This window comes from Bos indicus, chromosome 5 (assembly GCF_029378745.1).
Source record: "Bos indicus isolate NIAB-ARS_2022 breed Sahiwal x Tharparkar chromosome 5, NIAB-ARS_B.indTharparkar_mat_pri_1.0, whole genome shotgun sequence".
Lineage (NCBI taxonomy): Eukaryota > Metazoa > Chordata > Mammalia > Artiodactyla > Bovidae > Bos > Bos indicus.
This window is the reverse complement of record NC_091764.1, coordinates 107014261-107039556: the sequence shown is the minus strand read 5'-3', so window position 1 is coordinate 107039556 and position 25296 is coordinate 107014261. Positions and strand designations below refer to the sequence as shown.

The window sequence follows — 25296 nt, the reverse complement described above, 5'->3', positions numbered from 1 at the left end:
TTAATAAATGCCACTCTTTATCTCTAGTAATCAGAAATATCCTAAAAGTAAGGCAAGGCATGTCTCTTTTCCCCTCTTCCTTCTTCTAGTAAGTTGGAATGCTGATGGAATGGCTGGAGCTCAAGCAGCCATTTTGAGCCATGAGCTGGAAACCATGAGTTGAAAAGAGCAGAGCAATCAGTTCAAAGAGCCCGGATCTCAGATGATTTTGGAGCTGCTACACCATCTGTGGGCTGTTCACCTCCAGACTTAGTTTATATGAGAGAACAAAAAAACTGATGGTTCTTTAAGGTATGTGTTTGAATATTCTATCACCCACAGCTAACTTCAGCCTGGTGTGGTGGATGGAGTGATAAGTACAAATGTCTGCCAGAGAATGCGAACAGGGTCGCTGAGGATGGGCAGTAAGATGGGCTGTAATGCTGGGCACTGGTCACCAAACTCTTCTAACTGTATACTTCATCACTAAAATGTTTTCAGCATACCCCATAAATATGTATATTTATTTATAAATTTTATTCATGGATTGTTGTCAATCTATATAGTAAATACCATCAAAGCTTAATTTTGTTTTTTGTTTTAAAGATGAAAGTAATTAAGAATCCTAAGTAGATTGTCTGTCTGCACTTTGAGGCCCACTGGTATGGGCTGTAAATGGAGGGATGAGAGGTGTACAGGCAGGTAGGGGTCAGACCACAGGCAGCCAAGCCTTGGACTCACATCCTGAGAACTTCAGGAAAGTGCTCATCAAGGGGGTCCCTTGATGAGACCTGCATTTCAGAGAGAGTCCCAGGGCAGGGGCAGCACGGGGCTGGGGCTGCCTGAGTGCTTGGGGAGACCAGTTAAGCAGTTGGTACAGTTGAGGCTGTCCAAGAGAAAGAGAGCAGGGTCTGAACAGGCCAGGGGCAGCGGGCTGGAGAGCAGGGGGCAGACACTGAAGGCAGGTGCACATACAGCCAGGAAGCAGCGGAGGAAAGATCCTGGGAGGAGGAAGCGGCCTTGGGGAGACTGATTCACAAGGGACTGGCCGAAGGAGAACAGGGGAGCCAGGGGTGGGCCACGGGGCCACGTGCTGCTGAGACAGCCAGTCCCAAGAGCCTGGCAGGTCTCACCTTTGCCAGAGCAGCATCAGCGGAGGATGCTGAGGGCTAGGGATCAGTACTGGGGGCGGGGAGGGAGTGGAGACCCAAGGTAGGTATTTTCAAATAAGAAGGCGGGGGAAGCAGCTAGAAGGCTTAAGGTGGAGAAGCATTTCTGACTTTGTAAGAAAGGGTGATTTGCATGTTCATCTCACGGGGAAAGACATCACAGCCACCATTAAACCCTCCTGGCTAGTGACCAGGGATGGGGGGACGGGCTGAAGGCGGGTGGGTGGGCCCCAGTGGTTCTAGATGGGCCCAGCAGGCAGCCGGCTTAGAGTACTCTCCTCCCTGCCCTCCTTTCTCCTCGCTTTCTTCAGCCCTCCCCTGTGATTAAGACCATCTCCTCGGCAGTAATAGGGGTGGGGATGGGAATGGCGGCAGCAGCCCCTGGAGAGGAAAGCAAACCCCAGCTGCCTGATAGACTTTCTCCTGCCCCCTGCCCCCCTGCACCCCCAGTGACTGGAGGAGCCGGGCTTCGGATCATCTTCCAGAACCATTTCCCCCTGAGCTCCAAGGAGTGTCTCGTGATTTCTCAGAAACAGACTCATCTTCTTAAGTGGGTTTCATTGGGTGGGCAGGAATCAATGGGAGGACGCTCCTCTAAGGGGTACGAGACAGACAGTGGTGGGGGAGGCAGGCGGGGCAGAGACCCCCCTCCCCTCAGGGGATGATAGTCAACTGTGTCACAGGATCCCAGAAAATCCTGTGGGTATGAGGAGGTGACCCTGCCTCCTTGACCCTCGCTCCTGGTGGCTCAGGCAGTAAAGAATCCGCCTGTCAGTACAGGAGACCTGGGTTCGATCCCTGGGTCGGGAAGATCCCCTGGAGAAGGGAAAGGCAACCCACTCCAGTATTCTTGCCTGGAGAATTCCATGGACAGAAGAGCCTGGCGGGCCCCAGTTCATGGTGTCACAAAGAGCCGGGCACGAATCAGCAAATGAACAACAACAACACAATAATACACTGTCTATAACACACTCTCTGCTCCCGGGGTCTCACCAACCCCTTATTCTCTGATGCTTTTGTAAGCCCTAGCTCAGGCTGGAGGTGCCCTGAGCCTCCATCTCTCAAGTGGAGAGATCCCATACTTGGGGTGTAGGGGAAGCTTGGTGATTCTAAAATAAAAATGAAGCCAGTATATTTGCTGTGGAAAAACCAGCTCCACCCTCTCCATCAGTTAAATAAGTGCCACTTTCCTGCTCTGGGTTCTTGCTCAACAAAGGGTCAGGCCTGCGTGATGGTCAAACAGTTGGAAAGGAAAAAACAGACTAAGTGGTTTAACGTGTAACCAAATACAGGCTTGGAATGAACCCTGGCTGCAGCCGCTGCGTGTGTGGGCTTTCTTCACCCTCTTCCCTCTCTGTTTCATTTCCACATGCCTGACCTAGTCCTGGTGGGTGGACCATCCCTCTGAAGGGGTCCGAGAAGTGGAGCTCCCTCAGGCCTCCAAGAGGGACAGCTGGTCAGAACACAGCAGTCCTGACTTGGCCCCTTTGAGAACTGGGAAAGCTGAGCCCCGGGGTGGGCTGGGGGTCACACTGTGGCCAAGGTCACACTGCAGATTAACGGCAGGACAGAGAGCTGGACTTCTGGCTCTATGGCCACCAAGAGGATTAGGATTGGCTGATATGCTTATCATCATTAACTTTTGCTAAATTGCTAATAGGTGCTTAGGGGCTTCCCAGATGGCGCTGAGGTAAAGAATCTGCCTGCCAATGCAGGAGACATGGGTTCAACCCCTGGGTTGTGAAGATCCCCTGGAGAAGGGAACGGCTACCCACTCTCATATGCTTGCCTGGAGAATCCCATAGACAGAAGAGCCTGGTGGGCTACAGTCCATGGGGTCACAAAGAGTCAGACAGGACTGAATGACTAACAACAACAACAGGTGGTAAGCACTGCACTGAGTGCCGTAGGTGCACTAACTGATTTAACACCAAAGACAGCCACGAGAGGGTTATCACCCCTTTTACTGGGGAGGAAACCGAGGCACAGAGTGAGAAAGTGGAGAGGGATGTGAGAGTGGGAGCAGATGTTTACTGGTCTTTGGAAAATTCTAGTTTCGGCCTCTTGTAACCGCTTCCAGCTCCGTGGTCTCTAGCTGAAGCTGAATGGAGGGGTCTTCGCCGGGCATAGACCCCAGATGGGGACTGCAGGAGGGGGCGGGGCCGATGTTCTCTGATCTTGGGAGGATCCTGGGTCAGGAGTGCCACCAAGACCCCAAATGCCTGGGGACCCTGAGGGGGACCAGGCCCCTCTCCCTGCTCTTCTATCTCCTAGACCTCAAGGCTGAGGACTGGCAGCTGTGAGTGCTACAGCAAGACTGCGGCTGGCCCGGGGGCTCTGAGTGACCACTGGCTTGTTCTGTTACATCATCGTGTTTACTGTGGGCAGGGAGGGATGCAGGTGATGCTTCTGGACCACACATAGGTTCAAATGCTACTTACAGCATCATGTGGATGGTGCCAGAGGTGAAACTTGAATTAAAATCCCAACACCAAGAACTCTTAGTCTTAATCTCCAGAGACACATATCTTCCTAAGTACGGGGCTATTTTTTTTTTTTTTTCACTTCATGTGCAAGTACCAATGTGTGTTCAACGGATTAGTCGGGGCTGCGCTCAAAACCTAAAGCAGGTGGTTTGTCTGCCTTCTGAGTCTCTGCAGCGATACATACACAGTCTTCGAGGTTCTGCCTGTAGGCGAGTATCACTCTCTGTTGTTTTACTGAGTCCTTCTTTAAAAAAAAAATCGTTGTCTGAACCCAGGAAATGAGCACTTCCCTAGCGCTTATGATAGGAATCAGTGAACAGGGAGGGCCTCCCTGGTGGCTCAGTGGTAAAGAATCCGCCTGCCAATGCAGGAGACATGGGCTCGATCCCTGATGCAGGAAGATCCCACATGCCTCGGAGCAACTAAGCCAGTGAGCCACAACTACTGAGCCTGTGCTCTAGAACCCGGGAGCCACGACTACTGAGCCCATGTGCCACAATTACTGAAGCCTGAGCACCCTCGAGCCCGGACTCTGCAACAAGAGAAGCCACTGCAACGAGAAGCCCAAGCACCACAACCCACAACTAGAGGAAAGCCCTTGCAGGAGCAAAGATGCAGCACCGTCAAAAAAAAAAAAAAAAAGAATCATCGAACAAGCAAAAACAGTATTAGTCGGCGGATTAGAAGATGCTGGTGTGAATATCAGCTGTCACCTATGACTGTGTGACTCTGGGCAGGTCCTAGGCCCTCTCGGGCCTCAGCTTCCTCATCTGTGGAATGGGGCTGATGCTGGTCCGGCTTTGTCTCCCTTGCAGGGTGGTCATGGGGATCACACGAGCGGAAGAATTTACAAGAACTGTGTGTTATATGAGGACAACCTCAGTGCCATGCCAGGGTGAAGGGATTATTACAACCAACGCCCTAAGAGGAACAAGGTATGGGTAACCTGATAGAAAACATCAACCAGAGGCTGTGTATCTGACAGCTGGAAACATAGGCTCACGGCCTCTGCACCTAAGCCCGCTGCCCACTAGTGGGGTCACGTCAGTGGCCACAACAGGAGACCGTGTCCTCAGCTGACCGGGAAGAATGCACCTGCAGAAAATCAATACCTTCATCAACAGAGTTGATTGGTCCAGACATGACAGTCATTTAAAAGAAGGGAGCATAAATATTGATAATATTTAACTAAGGCTACGATTAAGATGAGCCTCAAGTCATGAAAGTCTATCAACTAACCTGCGGTGGAAGCAGGCAGGGTAAGAATGATAAAGAATTATACTCTCTATAGATTACAGGGAAATCGATTTGAGCTTATACATTGAAAGGCAACTGAGCTTTAAAGGGGATGTTTACTGAGGATTATACTAGAAATAGTATGGTTGATACCAGTAAAGAGCTCCTTAGGTCTCTATCAACCATGTTTAATATGAACCTATAAAATACATATTTGGACATTATTTTTCCTAGACTTTCCCTTCTTATCTTTCATCAGCATCTCTATATCTAAGCTCTCTTTCACCCAAATATGTTTCTATGAGCAATTTTTGTACAATCTCCTGCTGGATGGGTTGGTTTCAGTTTTCATTTGAAAGGCTTCCAAACTCTGACATGGGTCATCTGAAATTTTCCGGTTTGTAAGGACATTCTGCTTAAAAGTGTGGCCAAAAAAACACATTTTTTCTTATACTTTTTAATACCCTTCTCTTAAAAGGTAGATATAGTTGAGTGTTATCACTCATTTGTATTTTGGTATGAATTTGCTAAATCGGATGATTTCCTGTTTTACCAAATTTTAAAGTTGAAGTTCGATAAATACATAGTAAAGTGTAGAGATCTTAAGTGTATAGCTTGATGATGATCTTTTTCAAAGTGAATAGATTCATTTTAAGGCTATATATTTCCCTCTGAGTACTGTGTTGGCTGCTTTCTGCACATTTTAATTTGTCATATTTTCACTATACATTTCAAAGTATTTTCTAATCTCCACTGCCATTTCTTTTTTGATCCAGGATTATTCAAGTGTTGCTTGATTTTTCAAACATTTGGAGAATGTTTTAGTTGTGATTTTCTTGCCGATTTCTGGCTTGACTCCACTGTGGCTTGAGAATATGCTCTGTATCATCTTAGTCCTTTGCAATTTGTTGAGACTTGCTTTATGGCCCAGAAAAATCATTTCCTTTAGTGAATGTTCCATGTGTGTTGAAAAGAGTGTGTACTTCTCAGTTTTCTTAATTACGTTTTTAAAACATATATTTCTACTGAAAAAGAAGCGGGGAAAGGGCAAGGGTTTTGGTGAACTTTAAGCACCTCATCTCCATTCTCAACACAGGAAGATGCTGCGAAAGGAACACCCTCTGTGAGGTGGAAGAAGGGGCTCCAAGGCAGGGCTGCAGCCTGGGGGGCCTATGGATGGGGCTCCATGGGACAGCGTGGCAAAGCCTCTGTCATCAAAGTAGGGCTAATGAGGTCATTAAGCACAGAAAGGGATGTCTATCACCCCTACTGATTCCCTCCATAACCCTTCTGTCCCTCTGCAGGATGTAAGAAGGACTAGCCTTGGCATCTAGAGACCTGGGTTCTGCTCCCATTTCTGTTTCTAACTCGCTCTGTGTCTGTGGGCCTTGATTAGGTGGAGTTAGTGGTAAAGTACCCACCTGCCAATGCAAGAGACATAAGAGAGGCAGGTTGGATCCCTGGGTCAGGAAGACTCCCTGGAGAAGGAAATGGCAACCCACTCCAGTATTCTTGCCTGGAAAATCCCATGGACGGAAGAGCCTGTCGGGCCACAGTCCATGGGGTCGCAGAGAGTCAGACACGACTGAAGCAACTTAGCACATAAAACTGCAATGACTCTGTATCCCTTACTGAGGTGGGTAAGGCTGCGTCTCTAGTCTAGGACTTCCTGCTGGCATGTAATTTCTGCCTCACCTGAGGCTCCGTGTGTATGATCGTGTGCTTACACATAACAAGGGCCAATATTACTGATCCCGTACCACCTGTCAGGTATGGTCCCAAGCCCTTTGGAAGCATCCCCTCTTTTAATTCTCACAGTAACCCCATGAGTAGGCATAGGCATTACTCCACGTGACAGAAGAAGAAAGGGAGAGAGACGGGACAGATTCTGCCCGGGCCAGTCTGTCAGTAAGCAGGGAGTGGAATTCAGAGTCACGCGGTCTGGCTTCAAAGTGGACTCTCCTCGGGGGCCCATATGTTCCAGTTTGCCCCCCCAAGGCCAGTTTCTTCGGACAGTCCTGGTTCACACCTACTGCCTTGACATGAAGATTGGCAGTACTCTTTTCACTTAAAAAAATATCGCGACGTGGGTGTTCAGTCCTGGCTCTTCACCCCTATCTTACATCATGTGTCAACAACGTTCAACATTCCTCGAGTCCCCGACTCTTTCTGGCCCATCCCCTCCACACGCTGTAGATTTCTCCAGCCCACAGGCTCTGACATCCAGACTCACCAACGCCACAGAGAAGCATAAGGCATTTCCCGCAACCACAGCGCTGGCTAAGATTTGAGCTAAGTCTGTATCCTGAACATGCTCCTGGCACCCAGCATCAATGGGTGGGGAGTGAATGGATGGACGAACATACGCACCAAAGAGCCACGTGAAAGCCTGTACCTGTAAGAGTTACAGAACTATGTCTCACAAGTTCCCCAGGATACCTGGGTCAAAGGTGATGAAAAGAGAGAAGCAAAACTTACGTTATCCTTTGTGCGCCCTGATGCACACAAGTGTGGAAGGCATTTTGCACAGATGGTTCAGCACCAGCCCGGCACCTCTCGCCAGGCCTCCCGGGACGTCCCGCCCGAGCCACCGGGTGCTTCCTCCCTCCTCTCTAGGCCACCCTCTCCTTTCCCTCATCTTTCAATGCCAGCCCCAGCTGAGAAACACAGTCCCAGATCCACGGTGCATCAAAATAGAAAACCTTTCTGAAAATAATCCAAACGCAGCACGAAGGGGACCAGGGACCGGGACATACCCCCAGGGGGAGATACCTGGACATACAGGTGCCCCCTAGAGGAGGCAGGCCTCAGATGAAACCACAGGTGTTGAAAATAGACGTAAATCAGCTCCTCTCCGACCCCCACGTGCCCTCTTTTCCCTGCGCTGGCTTCAGCCCTTAGGGATGGCTCCCCAGCGAGGCTAGGAAAGCTCACAGCCCTGAGGGCTGCCCCAGGGGGCTCTCAGGCTGACAAACCCTCTGGCTTCCTCCCCCTCCTACTGCAGGAGGCCCAGTATCAGGCAGTGGTGGCTGAGCTGTTAGAGGTGCGCTGAGCTGGGAAGTAGCTCATTAAATAAACAAATACCAGCTCTGAGGGAGGCAGGTCATCCTGCTCTGTTCCAGAAACAGAAGCTTTCCTAGTCACGGAGATGAGCTGTTTTAGGGCCCAGAGAAACCATCTCCAGCCCCAGCACCTCTTCCAGAGTCTGGCCAGCAGTCCGAATCACAGCCCCCTCTGGCTTTGGCCCTCGGCAGGGCCAGGCCTTCAACGGTCTTGACGGTTCAGCGAAGCCGGTGCCATCACGTCTATTTCATAAACGAGGAGGCTGAGGCTTCCCTCCACACACCCAGGAACCAGGTCCTGGGGTCAGGGACACCAAAGTCCCGGCCCCTTGGGTCTGGGTTTTCCGCAGGCTTTGCGGGGAGGGGAGGAGTTGCCTCCATGCAGAGTTCACTGCCCTGTTCAGGCTTGGCCCCCGGAGCCCGGACACACCTCCTGAGAAGCCTCACACAGCGATGATGGAGGCTCACAGGGGGCCTTTGAGGGTGGGTTCAGGGTCTGTAGGGCAAGCAGCAGCAGAAGCAGAAGTCCCCAGAGCCCAGGCTGTGAGGCTCTGCATAGGGGAGTCATGGGGGTGGGATACAGCCAGGCGTCTGGCCCCCTACCCCCTCCACTCACCCCAAAGTCACTTCTAGTTGCCAAAGCCAGAGGCAGTGTCTCAAACCCATCCTTCTTCAGCTCTGCTGCCTTTGAAACCACCCATCTCACCTTCCCCTGGAAGCTCACTCTCTGCTGCTGAGTTCAGGGCTCCTCTGTCTCCTGACCCCTCTCCTGGCTCTCCTTAACCCACCTGCCACGAACCCACTCCTTCTGTACCTCTCACTGCTCACATCCTGCCACAGACCCACCCACACCTCTGGCTGCAGTGGGCTTCTCACTGCTCCTGTATCTGCTTTCCCGTCTGAGAGGAACTCATTAATCTATGAATTCATGGAACCTCACTGTGTGATGCGCCAGGTGCTGGGATGAAAGACGAGAGGTGACTGAGACAGCCCCGACCTCGCAGAGACCACAGCTGGGGAGTCAGACACATGGGCATCACTTCCACACCATGCACAAGGCTCAGACAGAAACGTGTGCACGGGGCCAAGGAGGGAGCCCCGGAAGAGTGCTCAGGATGAGCGGGAATTTAGCAGAGAAGGTGCAAAGCAGGTCTATGCCAGGCTCAAAACTGGCATTTATTCTGAAAGCATGGGGACACCACTGGACCTTCTGACTCAGGGGATGACAGGATTAGAGTCACTACTTAGGAGGTTAAATTAAGTAAATCCAAATGGTTAAGCAAGTTATAAAGCAGAGCCTGGGGTTGGGGATGAGTATTCACTTAAGCGAATTCTCAAAATCACCCATGGGCCCGGGTATGTGTTTTGTTGACTTCTGGTGGCTCTGTAAGGTCACGATAGAGACTGTGGTATTAGGAAGGCCAGTTCAGTCCAGTCGCTCAGTCATGTCCAACTCTTTGCAACCCCATGAACTGCAGCATGCCAGGCTTCCCTGTCTATCACCAGCTCCTGGAGCTTACTCTAACTCACGTCCATTAAATTGGTGATGCCATCCAACCATCTGATCCTCTGTCGTCCGCTTCTCTTCCCGCCTTCAATCTTTCCCAGCATCAGGGTCTTTTCCAGTGAGTCAGTTCTTTGCATCAGGTGGCCAAAAGATTGGAGTTTCAGCTTCAGCTTGAGTCCTTCCAATGAACATTAGGACTGATTTCCTTTAGGATTGACTGGTTGATCTCCTTGCAGTCCAAGAGACTCTCAAGAATCTTTTCCAACACCACAGTTCAAAAGCATCATTTCTTGGGGGCTCAGCTTTCTTTATGGTCCAACTCTCATATCCAAGGGCTGGCCATCTCAGCCACCATCGGTCCCAGGCAGCAGCCTAGGCTGCCCACCCGCACGGGTGGACCAAGCCAGGGGAGCAGAGGAGGCTGGTGGTGAGACGTGGGACCCTGAATCCACCAGGGAAAATCATTGCTGCTCCGAACTAACACCACAGGGTTTTAACTCTGATGCACTGGGTCTCAAATGCACCTTTAAAGAACAAAGCATTGCCATCAAATGTACTTACTGCTCCCACTAAAACCAGCTTAATTATAGTGAAGAATACAGTCTATAATTTTTCCCACACTCAGAGATGGATCTATATTATAATTTTCCTGATCTTCTTGAATGAATGGATTGCACTTTCCACCTAGAAAGAGCTGCTCTTTTCATCATCCACATGGAGGCTTGTGTGTGAGGCCTTGTTGGGGGTAGGGAGCTGCTTGATCATCATCCCCAGGGAAGGCAGGCGCTCGGCATGAGGGGATTTGGGTGGGAGAGCGTGTGCCCTGGACCCCAGGCGAGGAACAGGCACTGAGGGTGGTCTTCCCTTCCCGTGATTCCCAAAGAGAATGATGCTCGGAATGGCTAATGGACATGGCATGGTGTTACAGAGGCACTGCAGACAGGGGAGGGCCCAGGTGTCCGGGTGTCTAATTTGGGGCAGCCCTCCCTACCTGCCAGCACCTTGGGTAGGTCACTGCCCTCTGTGTACCTCAGTCTCTTTATCTGCATAGGAGGACGCTGCTGTTCTAGCAGGACATTCTTTTAGGTAAATTTTCCTGTAGAACCTCAACATATGAAACAGATAAAGTATGGCTTCTCTGGCAGAGGGGGTGTGTTAAGCCTCTTCCCCACATTCAAGTTCACTTGATCCCTGTCTCCCCTCCCCTACACACCCTAAAGCGGGAAGCACAGAGAAACCCACTCTAGCTCCGTCTGAGGCCAAGATGCAGGCGTGAGCCTCTTTATTCTCTAATGGTACCATCACCCGGCACTAGGGATTGTGGGTTTGCGTCCCACCTGGGTTGCACTGAGATTCGTTTTGGAGAAGGAAATGGCAACCCACTCCAGTATTCTTGCCTGGAGAATCCCATGGACGGAGGAGCCTGGTGGGTGACAGTCCGTGGGGTGGCAGAGTCGGACACGACTGAGCGACTAAAGAACAACAGCAGCAGCAACACGACACTGTCCACGGTCGATGAGCCAGGGGAGAACCAGGGGTCTGCATTCCAGGAGTCTGCATCATAGGCCCAGGAGATATTTTTCGAACTGAAAGGGACCTCCATGATCATCTGAGAAGCCCGTCATCTGATAGATGGTTTGGGTTGTGCTGAGATTCCCTGGTGGCTCAGACAGGAAAGAATCTGCCTGCAATGCAGGAGACCTCGGTTCTATCTCTGGGTCGGGAGGATCCCCTGGAGAAGGGAATGGCAGCCCTCTCCAGTATTCTTTCCTGGAGAATCCCATGGACCGAGGACCCTGGGGGCTACAGTCCATGGGGTCGCAAAGGGTCGGACATGACGAGCGACTATAATTTCACTTTCAGCTCGTGTGGTCCTCCTTGGCCTCAGCCCCATCCTGCTTTTTCTTTCATTTTTTATTGTGGCAAAATACACACAACATAAAATCTACTGCTGTCACCATCTCAGGCCACCTGCACAGACAAGGGGAGTAATAAAGCCAAGGGGTGAGCAATTCTCATGATAACTACGAGGTCGGCATTCTTAGGACACCCAACCCCACAGACAAGCAGTCACTCAAGGACATACAGCTCAGTCTAAATACAAATCCACCTCCTCGCCCCCTCCCCACCTGCTCCCCCATCTCCCAGAGCCTGGCAGGTCATCCTGCCCATCTCCTGGTGCCTGCCTCCCTAGAATACGTCCTAGTTTGGGTCTGGCCAGGCCAGTTCATGAGCCCAGCTATTCTCCGGTTTCAGCATCAGGCTTCTCTGATATCTGCTCAGCTTTTAGCTGCTGATGACAGCACCTCTGCCCAGGAGGCCTCTGGCCAGTGGAGCCTTGCTCTATGCCTTCGGTGGGGGCCTGGGGACCTCAGGCCAGGAGGACTGGCCTCTTCCCTCTGCCCACAGCAGCTCCCAGCACGTCTGACTCGCACTGTCCCGACCTTGGACTCAGCTGGGAGACTGCGCCTGGGCTGGGTCTTAGGAAGCTGCACTGGGACCTCAGGAGTCCGGGGCCATGGTGACCAGGGCCAGGCCAAAAGGCTGACCGCCACACACAGGCCCAGAGGAGGCGGTGGCCAGATACGCCAGCTGGTCAGCTCTGGTCCAGCCCCTCTGGCACAGGGTAGGCTGGGAGCATCTGAAGCAGGTCTTCCCACAAGTCTGCCACCCACCCATCCACCCATCAGTGGTCCAGCCGACATCTGGGTGCTAGCGCCTTGGAGAACTCACAGACGGTCAGAAGGGCTGGGTGAATATGGCCCCGAGAGTGGAGGGAAAACCCCACACCCACAGTCTCCCAGTGATCCAGGCAGAAGTGGGGAACACTGGGTCCACGAGCTCCCAAGCTTGGATTCGAGGCTTAGACTGGAGCTGGAGGAACTCGGGGTGGCGCTGTTCTTGGAGGCTGGGGTTGGGGGAGGTGTTTCCCCCATTGTGGGTATTGAGCAGGGAAGGGGTGTAAGATACACTCATAGCCTGGAGGGTGCAGGAGGCATTCGGGTCCCCCGGCAACAATGGTCCCAGCTCTCAGACTCAACAAGGACTTGCCACCGGGCTTGACTCGGGGACCCAAATCTTCAGACAGAGATGCCCCCACAGCACTGCTCCCACCCCCCTTGCCCCCAGTGTGGTTCTCTGATGTTTGGCTTGGGCTGTCACATACACATCATCCTGACCAGCGGTGTGACCTTGGGTAGGTCATCTAAGTACCTAAGCCAGTGTCCCCCTCCATCCTGTAAGGGCGAGAGAGTGAGGACCCCCGAGAGAGTGACTATGAAGACCAGGCAGTGTGGCTAGCATGCAGCCTGCCCCCACCCCATTCCCATCACACCAGCAGCAGCAGTGCCTCCGTTGAGGGAACCATGGTGGTCTGGACGCTCTGTGGCTCTAAGGGACCAGTCAGACTGCAGGAGGGATGCTGGGGGTGGGGGGTGACTCAGAGCCCTTCAGTATCAGGCACAGGACGTCATGCTGATGGACATTCACAACCTCACCCTCCCACCCCCCGGCAGTGAGAAAGGTACAGACACTCCTTTCCAGGCACCAGGAAATTAAAAAAAAAAAAAAAAAGCCCCGAATGACACAATAACTCATCTCCGTTCCCAAAGAGGAGGATTGGCGCAATTCCTCATTTGGTTTCAAAATAGGACCTGCACTGTGTCTGGTACAGGACACTGTGGCCTGGCAGTAAGGCTTTGGAAGACCATTGCTTCCAAGGAGTTAGATATATAACTTGGAGGCCCCTGAATTTGTGGGGAAAAATGTTGCCATTTACCTGTGGGGGTCCCATAAGTTTCAGCACACCCCCAAAGGGGTTTATGACTTTCCTCCACAATAGGCTAAGGTGCCTGTTTTGGGTGGGTACAGACAAGCCTTGCACTGTGAACTCATGCAGGAAGGGCCTGTCTTAGATACAGGCTCAGAGACCCCAGGGAAGCAGCAGAGGCCGAGCTGGGGAAGAAGCCAGGCGTCCCGGGTCTCCAGACCTCCCCCTGCTTCAGCTCGCTCTCTGCCACAGCACAGTGACTGTGGATCCGTACATGTGTGTATGCAAGGCGGTGAGAGAGGACACTCATGCATCCAATTCTAAACTCCAATTTTCATTTTGGGACTTAGATGTAAATCTGCTAGGTATTAAGTCCAGGAGATGATGTAATTTATTGAAGAGCGTTTGGAAGCTGCTAAGCTCCCTGATAAATAAATCATGTTTCTTCATCCCCAGGTCTGTGAAAATGCATCTCCTAGGGACTTTCATCATCCCACATCTTGCCCACCCCCCCCCGACCAAAGTATTAGAATCTCCCCTGCAGGAGAGCCAAGCATACAGAAACCTGTCTCTTTGGAGATGCTCGATCTTTCCGGGCCAAGAAATAGCACACTCGTGTGGCAACTAGCCAGCAACCCCTGTACTGTCACCCTAATTCTTTCCAAAAGAGCTTTAGTTTCATGAGTTACAGAGGGAGGATATTATAGAAACGGACTTGGTATCAGAATACCCTAGCTATTGCCCACATTGGCTCCCGATGTAATCGGTGCCAATTACATCATCACCAGGAGCATCATTATCCATTGTTCCCAAGGTTTGGAAAGCTGTCTGCAGATCCCAGGTCCAGAAGATGGAGAAATCACTTAGAAATCACTTCATCCCCATATTGGCCAGGGAAACCATTTCTCTATTCTCACCAGGTAAGACTGGGAAGAGCTGGGACACAAACCTGTATTTCTGGTCTTCAGTCCTGGTTTGGGAGTGGTGGGGGGGGGCGATGCTGTAGACTCACAGGGCTGCCCCCACGGTCATGATCCCTAGACTCTCGTTGCCTCTGGCTGTAACCAAGCCCACTAACACCAGGACGTCAGAAGCTAGGGAGGGTCTAGTACTTTGGAGATGTGAACACTCTAAAATGATGCCTCATTACTGCTGATGCTGATGATACATAAAATCTGCCTACCAGTCTGGCTATTAATTTTCTAAATGAGGAAGGAAGAATGGAAGGACCCAGCCAGCTCTGCGGGGAGCAACTGCATTCCTGATAACCCAGATGGAGTCTTTCTTTCTGGTCGCCCGTGCGCCTCTGATCCTTGAATTCTTTCTAAGATGGCACGTCAGAGATGCAAGCCTTCGGAGGGAGCAGGCTCACCCTTCCAAGGACACCCAGGACACTGGGCAAGGCTTGGGAGAACTGGGAAGGAAATAACTGGTTTCCATGTCCACAGGCTCACCAGCTTAGATTTACTGAAATGCTGCATACCGCCTGATCGTGGGTGAGCTTTCCCTCCACCCCTACCAATGCTGAGGCCAGACATCCTGGGACTAGGGGAAGCCTTGAACTTTGTGCCTCAGAATCCACAGCTGTAAAATGGACATAACCGCACCGTGATGATGGTAGATGACATAGGCTAAGCCCTCACATGGGCTTCCCAGGGGGCTCAGTGGTAAAGACCCCACCTGTCAATGCAGAAGAGATGGGTTCCATTCCTGGGTCAGGAAGGTCCCCTGGAGGAGGAAATGGCAACCCACCCCAGTATTCTTGTCCAGAGAATTCCATGGACAGAGGAGCCTGGCAGGCTCTGGTCCACAGGGTTGCAAGGAGTCAGACATGACTTAGTGACTGAGCATGCATGCACACCTCACACGGTGCTTGGCACGCAGCAGGACATCAATAGGTTCAAGTCCCTGTGACGTTCTGGTCAGCGTGCCACGTGCTACATCACTGGAGGGCCAGCAACTGGTTGAAGTACCCTGGGTGGGAGTGGTCTGTCTGCACTTGAGGGATGCCAAGAAAACAGAATTCACACTCGGCCATGACGTGAAGGTCAGCAACACAGCTTTCCGACTCCCCAGGCATGTACAATGTTTGTTTCAATGATTTCAAGGTTGTTTACAAGTGTGCTTAAATCTTTGCATTTACCAAATGTGCACCTTCCAAAAGGTGTACTAAAAGACAAACATGCACACAGTCATGAAAAATAGAGCCCAAAGCTAATATTGATATTCATGGCAACATTGATTAAGGATAACATTACTGTTGGGACTTCGCTGGTGGTACAGACTCAGCTCTTTCAATGCAGGGGATGACGGTTAGAGCAATGGTCAGGAATCTAAGATTCTACATGCCATGTGCTACAACGAAAAATTAAAAAAAAAAATTTTAAAGGATAACATTATTGCTGTCCATGGTGGTGTTGTTCTAGTCCCAAGATCTGCTTCCTGCAACTCATGTCACTTCCTAGGGCCCTGTGCTTAGTCGCCCAGTTGTGTCAGACTCTTTGCGACCCCATGGACTGTAGCCCACCAGGCTCCTCTGTCCGTGGAATTTCCCAGGCAAGAATAGTGGAATTTCCTTCTCCAGGGGACCTTCCTGACCCAGGGATCACACTAGTGTCTCTGAACTAGTGTCTCCTGGGGCCTTGGTTACATATAAAGCAATGATTACAGTTACGTGCAGCCTTGGAAGAGTCTTCCAGGCCTCGCTGTTCCACCCCTCTCCACCTAACCATCTATGACGTTTGCCTGCAAACAAGAAGATTTAGGTTTGAAAGGCCAAGGCTAAGAGACACAGTGGTCTCTGACTTGAGGTGCATCAGAATCCCTTGGAGGGCTTGTTAAAATGTGGTTTACTATCCCCACCCAAGAGTTCTTGAGCTGGCAGGTCAGGAGGGCCGGAATGCTGCATCCCTAACCAGCTGGAGGAGGCCGAGATCTCCTTTGAGAACTGCTGCCTCAGGGCAGTGCTTTTCAACCTGAGTTGCACTGAACCTTGGGATCTCAGAGCAGGGACGCCCTGGGTGCGCTGAGCTGTCCACAGTCTCAGCCTGGGGCTCACTGTTAGTGCCCAGCGCTCTGTCTTTGCACAGGACCAGTTGAAACATTTCAGGCTTTGTGGGCCTCTGGCCTCGGCTGTATATTCTTTGTTTTGTTTGTTTCGGCCCTTTAAACAGGTAAAAAATCACCCTCAGCTTGCTGGTCATCCAAAAACGGTGTGCAAAGCCCTGGAGGACAGCCAGTTATGCAACTATTAAATCTAATGATGGAAACAGCGACTCACAATCAGCATTAATCACACAGTAAATGAAAACCAAGGAAGAAGGCAGACTGAGTCAAAGGAACGGAAGGTACCCTGTAAACGCGGCTTCTCCCGCTCACCTTTCCCTTCTCATCCTCACTGTTTCCCCTAACACAGTGTTCCTTCTCCATTAAAGAGGGGGCAGGCTTCCTTTCAGCCTCCTCCTCCGGCTCACGGTGCCACTACCTGCTTCCTACAATGTGCTTGGAACTTTCCAGTCACTGAAAAGCCCTCAGTGATCTGCTCAGAGCTGCCAGCAAGTGCTAATTGCTTTCTGAGCATTTATTTCTCTCCCTGTGCTTCTAGTCCGAGCTTCCTGTTTCACCCTCCCTCCCCACAGGGAGAGAGGAGTTTTTCTTCTGGAATGAAACTCCTGGCTTCCTTAAGCCTCTGTGTATGCCAAACACACCCCAAACGTGGAGCCACGCGGCACCTGCACACGGCCCCTCCTCTCCTCCCCTCTCTCCAGCCCTGAGGGCACTGGGTCCCTGGTCATCAGGCCACTCCCTCCCTTGTCCCAACTTATCTGCTCAGCTTTGGCCAGAAAACAGCCATGGCCGGAGCTTCTCTGAATGGGCCTCAGAACTCCTAGAGGCTTTTTGCTTTCTGATCCGTTCCAGATCCCAGATGAAATGGACAACACCCACCTCTGCTCCTTTCCTGGTCTTTTCTTCGGAGCCTTTAAAACGCACGAGAACCTGTGGGTGAATGACCTAAGCTGACTTTCAAAAAATGTAAATGATTTCAAGAAGAAGGGTGGAGGCCTAGAAAGGAAACGGCAGCCTCCAGCATTTTCCAAAGATATAAGCCTTGAATGGGGATCTGAGGACACTTGACCGGCCCAGTCTTTTAAGGGATTTGTTGTTGTTGCTCAGTTGCTAAGTCGGGTCTGATTCTCTGTGACCCCATGGACTGCAGCACGCCAGGCTCCTCTGTCCTCCACTATCTTCTGGAGTTTGTTCAAATTCATGTCCATTGAGTCGGTGATGCTACCTAACCATCTCATCTTCTGCTGCCCCCTTCTCCTCTTGCCTTAAAGGATTGATTCTGCCCTAACTGGGCCACTATCCAAAAATGTGACCCACAGGAGGGTCCTCCTGGGCTTCCTGGAGGAAGCTGAACAGAAACATGTACAGCTTCACAAGGCCCCAGCCCTGGTTTTAATGCTCAGCCATTTCATCTGGGAATTCTTAATCATTTATCTTTGAACTTGTATTTGGTACATGGAGTCCCACAGGATGGTGGGCATGTTGGGGAGATACACATAGTATACGTGCCCACTGGTCCTTGCCGCCACGTCTGACCTGGCGTTTCTGGTGTCCCGTGAGCACAGAATCCCAGGGCATTCTTGCTGCGTGGGGTTCAGAGAGCCTCAGAACAAGTACAATAGCCCCCTGCATACAGAGGAGTTTGGTCCTGTGTGTGCGTTCGTTAAGTCCAATTTTCTGGTAAGTCCAATAACGTTAGCCTAGGTACCCAACTTGGAGAAGGCAATGGCACCCCACTCCAGTACTCTTGCCTGGCAAATCCCATGGACGGAGAAGCCTGGTAGGCTGCAGTCCATGGGGTTGCTAGGAGTCAGACACGACTGAGTGACTTCACTTTCACTTTTCACTTTCATGCATTAGAGAAGGAAATGGCAACCCACTCCAGTGTTCTTGCCTAGAGAATCCCAGGGATGGGGGAGCCTGGTGGGCTGCTGTCTATGGGGTCGCACAGAGTCGGACACGACTGAAGTGACTGAGCAGCAGCAGCAGGTATCCAACAAAAGGCTATATAGTACTGTACTGTAATAGGTTTTATAATAGTCTTCATACAAATAACGCATTAAAAAACACAAAAATAAAGAACCATTTTAAGTCTTACAGTACAGTACCTTGAAAATTACAGCAGTACTAGCTATATCGCCGCCGGTTTTACACTTGCTTCCAGACATCCTGGGCTCGAAATAAAGACACTGTACCACTGTCCTCTGCGTACCACTGTACCAAGAACACAAGTACACACCCATTTGTAGAGGATGCTCTCACATGACAGTGTACTCCAGGCACAGGAACTAACTTACATGATCGGACGTGTGAACGCACGTTCGCATCTTTGAAAGTTCATAATGTGAAGGTTCATACGTAGGGGGCTTATTGCACAGGTAAGGGGTTACGTCGATGACATAGCAGCCCCTGAGGCCAAGCTCCCTGCTGGCCAGGAACCAGAGCTTGGTTCAAAGCTGACAGAAAGCCGTGCATTCTGAGAAATACCAACAACCAAAGGACCCTGAGATGGCCCGTCCTTTCCGATTTCTGCTACTTCCTGCATTAGACACCCACTTCCACAGCAGATGATGACATGGGAGAAAAGCAAAGACAGTCAAGCGTAGTTTCTTTTCTTTTCCAGCCTTCCTTTATTATTACTAAGCCAAAAGTGGAGTGTGTTGATAGAATGTGTGTGTGTCAAGAAGTGAAATAAAAACAGTTTGAATCAGTTTCGTGCCCTGTTTCTACTGTCCTGATAATAATAAAATACCTGTGCACACATGGGGTTTGAGATAAGAATCGTATCACTTTGATGACTCAACATACAAGTTAAAGGGCTATCTACTTACATTGAAAACCGGCACTGTCCAATGTAAAGGTATTACCAACTCAGTGGACACGAATTAGAGCAAACTCCAGGAGATGGTGAAGGACGGGGAAGCCTGGCGTGCTGCAGGTCCACAGGGTCACACGGAGTCAGACACGACTGAGCGACTGAACAGCAGTGTAAAAGTGAATGGTGCGATTCACGCAGATCATTCACAATTTCGACTTTACTTACAATGTCATTAAAAGGCAAGTTAAAAACAAAACAAAACCCCGTCATGACAAGTCGAGAAAGGGGGCATGGAAGAAAGGGAAAGGCTTTATATCTTAGTGCCTTTACTGGTCCTTTTTTCCCGATTTTTGAACTAAGGTCCCGGATGAGAGTTTGAGACACGGTCTCAGGCTGATGAGTCCTTCCTAAAATATTCACCCAGTGAATATGTACTGAACTCCTCCTGTCTGCCCAGCTGTGTGCTGGCTGCCAGGAGCAGAAAGTCAATACTGTGAATGCAATTTCCATCCTCTCGTGGTGGGGCGCAATAGCATTCTGCAACCAGGTTTTGGGCCATCATTTTCCGAATGTGAGAACTCTCATAGATGTCTCTGAAGGGGGCTTCTAAGAGAGAAATCTCTTTCCAATATTACAAGAAACTTGGGCCTTCACCTATCCAATATACTTCAGAGATCAGCTACCACCCTCCTCGATCAACCAGAAGAGGTGATGCTTTTTTATTAAACTTTTGCAATCGGTTCCAGACCTCAAACAAACCAACACACACAGCTCACTCCTGTCCTTTGTTCTTTCCTCTTCTGAGTCTTTTATTTTTATTAATTTATTTTAAAAGATTTTTTAAAATGTGGATCAGTTTTAAAGTCTTTATTTAATCTGTTACAATATTGCTTCTGTTTTACATTTTGGATTTTGGGCCCCAAGACATGTGGGGTCTTAGTTCCCTGACTACGGATTGAATCCGCATCCCCTACGCTGCACCACCTGGTATGTCCCCCTTCTGAGCCTTTTAAACACAACAGAATTTGTCAGTAAATGACATAAGCTGATATTTTTTTTAAACATAATGAAACAAAACAGAAAGGTGGTTCTTTGGTTACTTTTGTCAGATGGAAAAACACCTTTCACTTATGTTGAAGTTTGGCTGATAAAATATCTTTCAAAGGTCCGTGTTTAAAAAGAAGAGGAATCTGTAAGTCGGGATGAGGGTGAGAACCACTGAGGGTCACCCACCCCCACTACCTTCAGAGAGGGTTTGAGAACACTACTCTGGATCTTAGCAGATCAGGGACCTGGCAGAGCAACTTCCCATAACATTTCCTGAGCCTCTGTAATCTCTTCAGGTCTTGAATTCTTGGTATTTGCCAGCAAAGCTCCTTAAGCCTTTAAGAAGGGCCATCTGTGTACCCACCTCCTCCCCCAGGGAGGGGGGCAGAAGTTCTGGAATATAACTGGCTCCTCCTTGCAGACCTTTGGGGATGGGAATCGCCTAGCTGGAGGGGCATCCAGAGGTGGGGCTGGCCTGCTGGGTAACCTCAATGACCTGAACCCAGGTTAGGACCCAGAAACCATCTCCTCCGTTTACACGGCAGGAGACTGAGGCTTAGTGAGGTCACGGAAGCTGCTCAGGAGAAAGCAGAGCCTGGATTCCAGGCTGGATTTTCCCGATTCTTCTCTGAGCTCCAGCTGTAGCCTGGGGGAGCCTCCCTCCAGCCTCCTCCGCAGGCTGCACTCAGCTGTTCTCTCCTCTCCTCCTGGGAGTAAGCATCATCTCCTCCAGAACTAGATGCCCGGAGGTCAGGGCTGGCTCTTTATTATTTCTCAGGACCAAGGCTCACGCCCCGAACCCCTGGCTCCCCTCCACCACTGGCTCTGCCCTCTGCCTGTGCCATCTTGGAAATATAAACCTTATGGACCCGAGACCCACAGGTCAGCCCAGGGGGGACGCATACAAGAAGCAAGGCCAATGGTCAAAGGAATTAACAGAGGGCTCAGTCCTGCACTCAGGTCCCTTCTGTCCACTTCACTCCAGTCTCCCTCCTTGACCAGTGACCTAGAACAACCCTACAAACAACTCGACCTCCTTCCCCATCCCTGGGTGAACCACTGATGCCTGGTCCTCGGGGTTTAGCAAAGGCGGTGATGAACTATACCCCAAACCCAGGCACAGCACTGGACACGGAGTCACCCCGCCATTCACAGGTGAATTTACAAGAAGCGACAAAGGAGGGACATTTCCCATGGCTGCTTAAATATAGGGCAGGGCCTGCCGTCCACCTTGGCCTCCAGCCTCAAGAATCACTCAAAGAGAAGGGCGTCCTCCACTGCCAACTACTCAAGAGAACCAGGTTGAGCAATCCCCTAGAGAGAGACATATCTGGGCAGGTGGCCTGGGACTCACCCAAGGGAGGAGAGTGACAGAAGGATCCCTTGCACGCGTAGTTCTCCCATATCAGTGTGCATTCTGTTCACTCTGTGATCCCTGCTGTAGCCTCCTGCTTCAGTGTCCCGTGCCATACCATGTGCGGAATCAATTTCCCACTAGCCTTGACCCAAAGCTCAGGAAATTAAACCAGTTGCAAAAAATCAACCATATGATGGAATCCATGGCCAAGCAGAGACTGGTGGGATGATAGCTCTGAGCATCTGAACCTCCGCCTCTGGTCCTCCCCGAGTATGAGATATTCCCAGTCCCAGTACTGGTATTGAAAGGGCCCTATCGTCTTTGGGTGCAATGGTTTTCTAGCTTTATTATAGTGGGAGGGCCCTTTCTTCAAAGGAAGTCCTACCCAGAAGCCAGCCTGTAACTCAGGTCAGCCCAGAGCTGGGGTGCGCGGCCCCAGGACCTGCCTATAGGGCTGCAGCTCCTGCACAAGCTCCCAGGAGCGCAAGGGGAAAGACACACTCCTCACTAAGTCACTCACTCACTCACTGACACAGCCTCTCGGAGCACCCACCGGGTTCCAGGCGCGATGAGCCGGCAGGCAGCAGGACCCAGGCAGGGCCGCTCCTCAGCAAAGCTCTCTGTGAGGTCGGATGCTGGCAAGAGAGGGTCAGACGGTGCTAGGAAGGAAACAGACCAGGGCAATGTGACTGAGGCCAGGAGGTGGCTGCTTTAGATAAAGGGTCCCTTCCTCTTTGAGGATGTGAAATGTGAGTCAAGATCAGAATTGTAACCTGGAAAGATGCCGATCTCTACCAAAGACGAGGGAACAGCCCAGAGAGGTGAAGGGACTTTCCCTAGGTCACACAGCGGGTAGGAAGCCGAGCTGGACTGAACCCAGTTTTCCTCTCAATGTTTCCTAAGCAGCTATTATGGGCCAAGAAGCCTCGGTGACAGGTGACATCCAGGGGCCGCAAAGCACAACCACACCCCTGTGTCTGGGGCTGTCAGGACTCTAGACACCCTGCCGAGCTTCCTCAGCAGGTCCAGCATGGGGCAGGAGCCCCTGTGACCAGAAGAGAGAACTCTGAAGCTGGTGAACTGACTCATCTGAAAAGACCCTGATGCTGGGAAAGACTGAAGGCAGGAGGAGAAGTGGACAGAGGATGAGACAGTTGGATGGCATCACCGACTCAATGGACATGAGCTTGAGTAAACTCTGGGGAGTTGGCGGTGGACAGGGAGGCCTGGAGTGCTGCGGCCCATGGGGTCGCAAAGAGTCGGACACGATTGAGCAACTGAACTGAACTGAACTGAAATGAGGCTGGTGACTTGGGACAGAGATCTCCCTCCTCTGCCACCTCCCTGGCCTGAGCTGTGGAAGGTGCCCTGGCCGAGACCAGGGGTCACACAAGGAGAAAAGCCAGCCAGTGGGTGCGAAGGTCCTGGCCTGCCTGGAGAAGGCTCTCTACAGCCCAGCTGCTCCGGGGCTACAAGGTGAGGACCCATCGAGCCAGCTGCCCTTGTGTGCTGCCGAGGCGTCCATACCAAAGGGCCTGCCCCAAGCAGGCCTGCACAAACCTCACACTCCAGGGGATCAAGGCTGGCGTTGGGCACACACTCTCATCTCTGGAACATGCAGGGAAGCAGTGAAAAGACAGCTCCTTCCACTGCCCGCAGAGTGGGCCCCCCAAAATGTTAGTCGCTCAGTCATGTCCGACTCTTTGTGACCCTATGGACTATATGTAGCCCGTCAGGCTCCTCTGTCCATGGGATTCTCCAGGCAAGAATACTACAGTGGGTCGCCATTCCCTTCTCCAGGGGATCTTCCTGACCCGGATCGAACCCGGGTCTCCTGCAGGCACTCCCCAAATCCTTGACTGGAACTGTGGCCCAGCCCTCGGCCTGTGCCCTCAGAGCCTGCCTGCTGCCAAAGCACTCTTCCATGACTCAGCTCACTTAAATAAGCAGCCAGCCACCTCGAGAGGTGGGCAGGACAGCACTCATTAGACCCAAAGCAATGGAGCCCCAGGATGACAGGAGCAGGGGACAGATCACTGGTTCAAACTCAGGCCTCTAAGGCCACCTCTAATGCAGCTGCCCACAGCCCCGGTCTCTCCCTACATGTCCACCTACCCGAGGCGTGTCCCCAAGAGTCCAGGAGCTAGAGGGCACTTGGGGTTTTTCCAGAAGCTCTTTCCTCTCCAACTCTTTGCAACCCTATGGACTGTAGCCTGCCTCTGCTCATGGGATCCTCCAGGCAAGAATACTGGAGTGGGTAGCCATTCCCTTCTCCAGGGGATCTTCCCAACTCGGGGACTGAACCTGTGTCTCCTGCACTGGCAGGCGGATTCTTTACCACTGGGCTACCAGGGAAGCCTTACCTCTCCACCCTGCCCCACAGTGTGTGCCCACACGCAGAGACCACCAGCACCAGCCCCTCACGCTCGGCACCTGAGACCCAGCTCGAGATGCCTTCCGGAGCCCCTTCCATGTTCTCCAGCCAAGTCACGTGTGTGGACACAGAGTTGGTGAAAACAACACACCCAGAACCTTTCACACCTCCTGCCCTTGCACACAAGCCAGCCAGCTGCACGCACAGGAAGGGGCAGGGCATGCGGGTGACAGGCCCTGCAGGGCCGGGTACCCCAATACACAGATGTGCCCACGGACTTGAGGACCAGCCTGCCCAGCAGATAGACGACTCCTGCGCCAAGAACAGCCCGATGCCTGGAGGAGACATGCCAGCGGCCCGCATTGAGCCAAGGACCCTCCCGTGCTAGCTGGGATGGCTCTCGACCTGTCACCTCGGGTCGTGCATAAGAGCCGCCAGGAGTCAGGGTGGACAAAGGGAGTGACGTCTGGAGGAGGGACAGCGTGCACTGAGCTTCCTTCCAAGACACAAAGTGCAGACGGGCGTCTCGGGAGGACAGCTGCGGACACCAGCTGGGGACAGGGCAGCCAGCACTGCGTGCCCGCCCCATCCTGCCCCTCCTTTCCAGAATGGGCCGCCGCGCTGGGCCCCGGCCACCCCTCACTCCAGCCCCCTCCCTCGGAGTCCCGAGCGGCGGCCGGGCTCCCTCCCGCGCCCCTGCCGCACTCACCGGCTGCGGGCTCCGCAGCGAGGGTCGCCGGGGCCGGGCCGGCTGGGGGCTGCAGGGCTGGCGGGTCAGCACCGCAGCCGCGCTCAGCCCCGAGATCGAGATCGGCACTTCCTGCGGCCGCGCCCCGCCTCCCGAGCGCCCACCCCCGGCCCCTCCAATGCCCGGGCTCCTTCTCCCGCCGCCCCGCCGGCTGCGCCGGTCTTTGTTTGGGGTTGGTCTTTCTCTCGTTTGGGAGAGCGGGGGCGAATCCAGTGGCAATCAGGGCTCTGGGTGGTGGCCCCCGGGTCCCTGCGAGGAGCGGGGATGGACAGATGGATGGATAGATGTCGGGGGGCCTGCAAGTCCCCACTTGGGCCTCCGCCAAGGCTCGCTGCCCACCCCCCCAACCCCCGGTCGGCTCCTAGTGGGGCGTTAAACCGGCAGGGTCCTGGGAGAAGTTGGCCGTGGTGGTGGTGGGGGGCGGGGAGGTTGCCCCGGGACTCCAAGAACCCCTTGGAGCCCTTATCACAGAGCCTCCCTTCCCTCCTCCCCAAACCGCAGAGCCCCCCACACAAGGACGACCCCATCGCTGCCCTGGCCCTCTGAGAGTCTTGTGTGCTGTCAGCTTCCCATTTCCTGGGCCCTGGGGGAGCCAAGATCCCCTCCTGGACTGGAGGAAAAGGAAGAGAAGCAGCAGAGACCGACACCCACCTCCCCAAACCTTGTCCTGTCCTGGCC

At 52.2% G+C, this 25296-nt stretch overlaps 1 protein-coding gene across 3 annotated transcripts in view; it reads right to left on the bottom strand.

Moving 5' to 3' along the window:
* Positions 1-24700, bottom strand: part of TSPAN11 (tetraspanin 11) — a 64721-nt gene extending 40021 nt beyond the window's left edge. For 2 of the 3 annotated variants that reach the window (XR_011566787.1, XM_070790287.1), the window contains exons 1-2: positions 24580-24700; positions 22050-22155 (exon numbers count right to left, since the gene is read on the bottom strand). The gene's annotated coding sequence lies outside the window, so the exon portion shown is untranslated. The remainder of the gene's footprint in view (positions 1-22049; positions 22156-24579) is intronic. The other variant, XM_070790288.1, reaches the window with a different exon arrangement.
* Between the last annotated feature and the right edge of the window lie 596 nt (positions 24701-25296).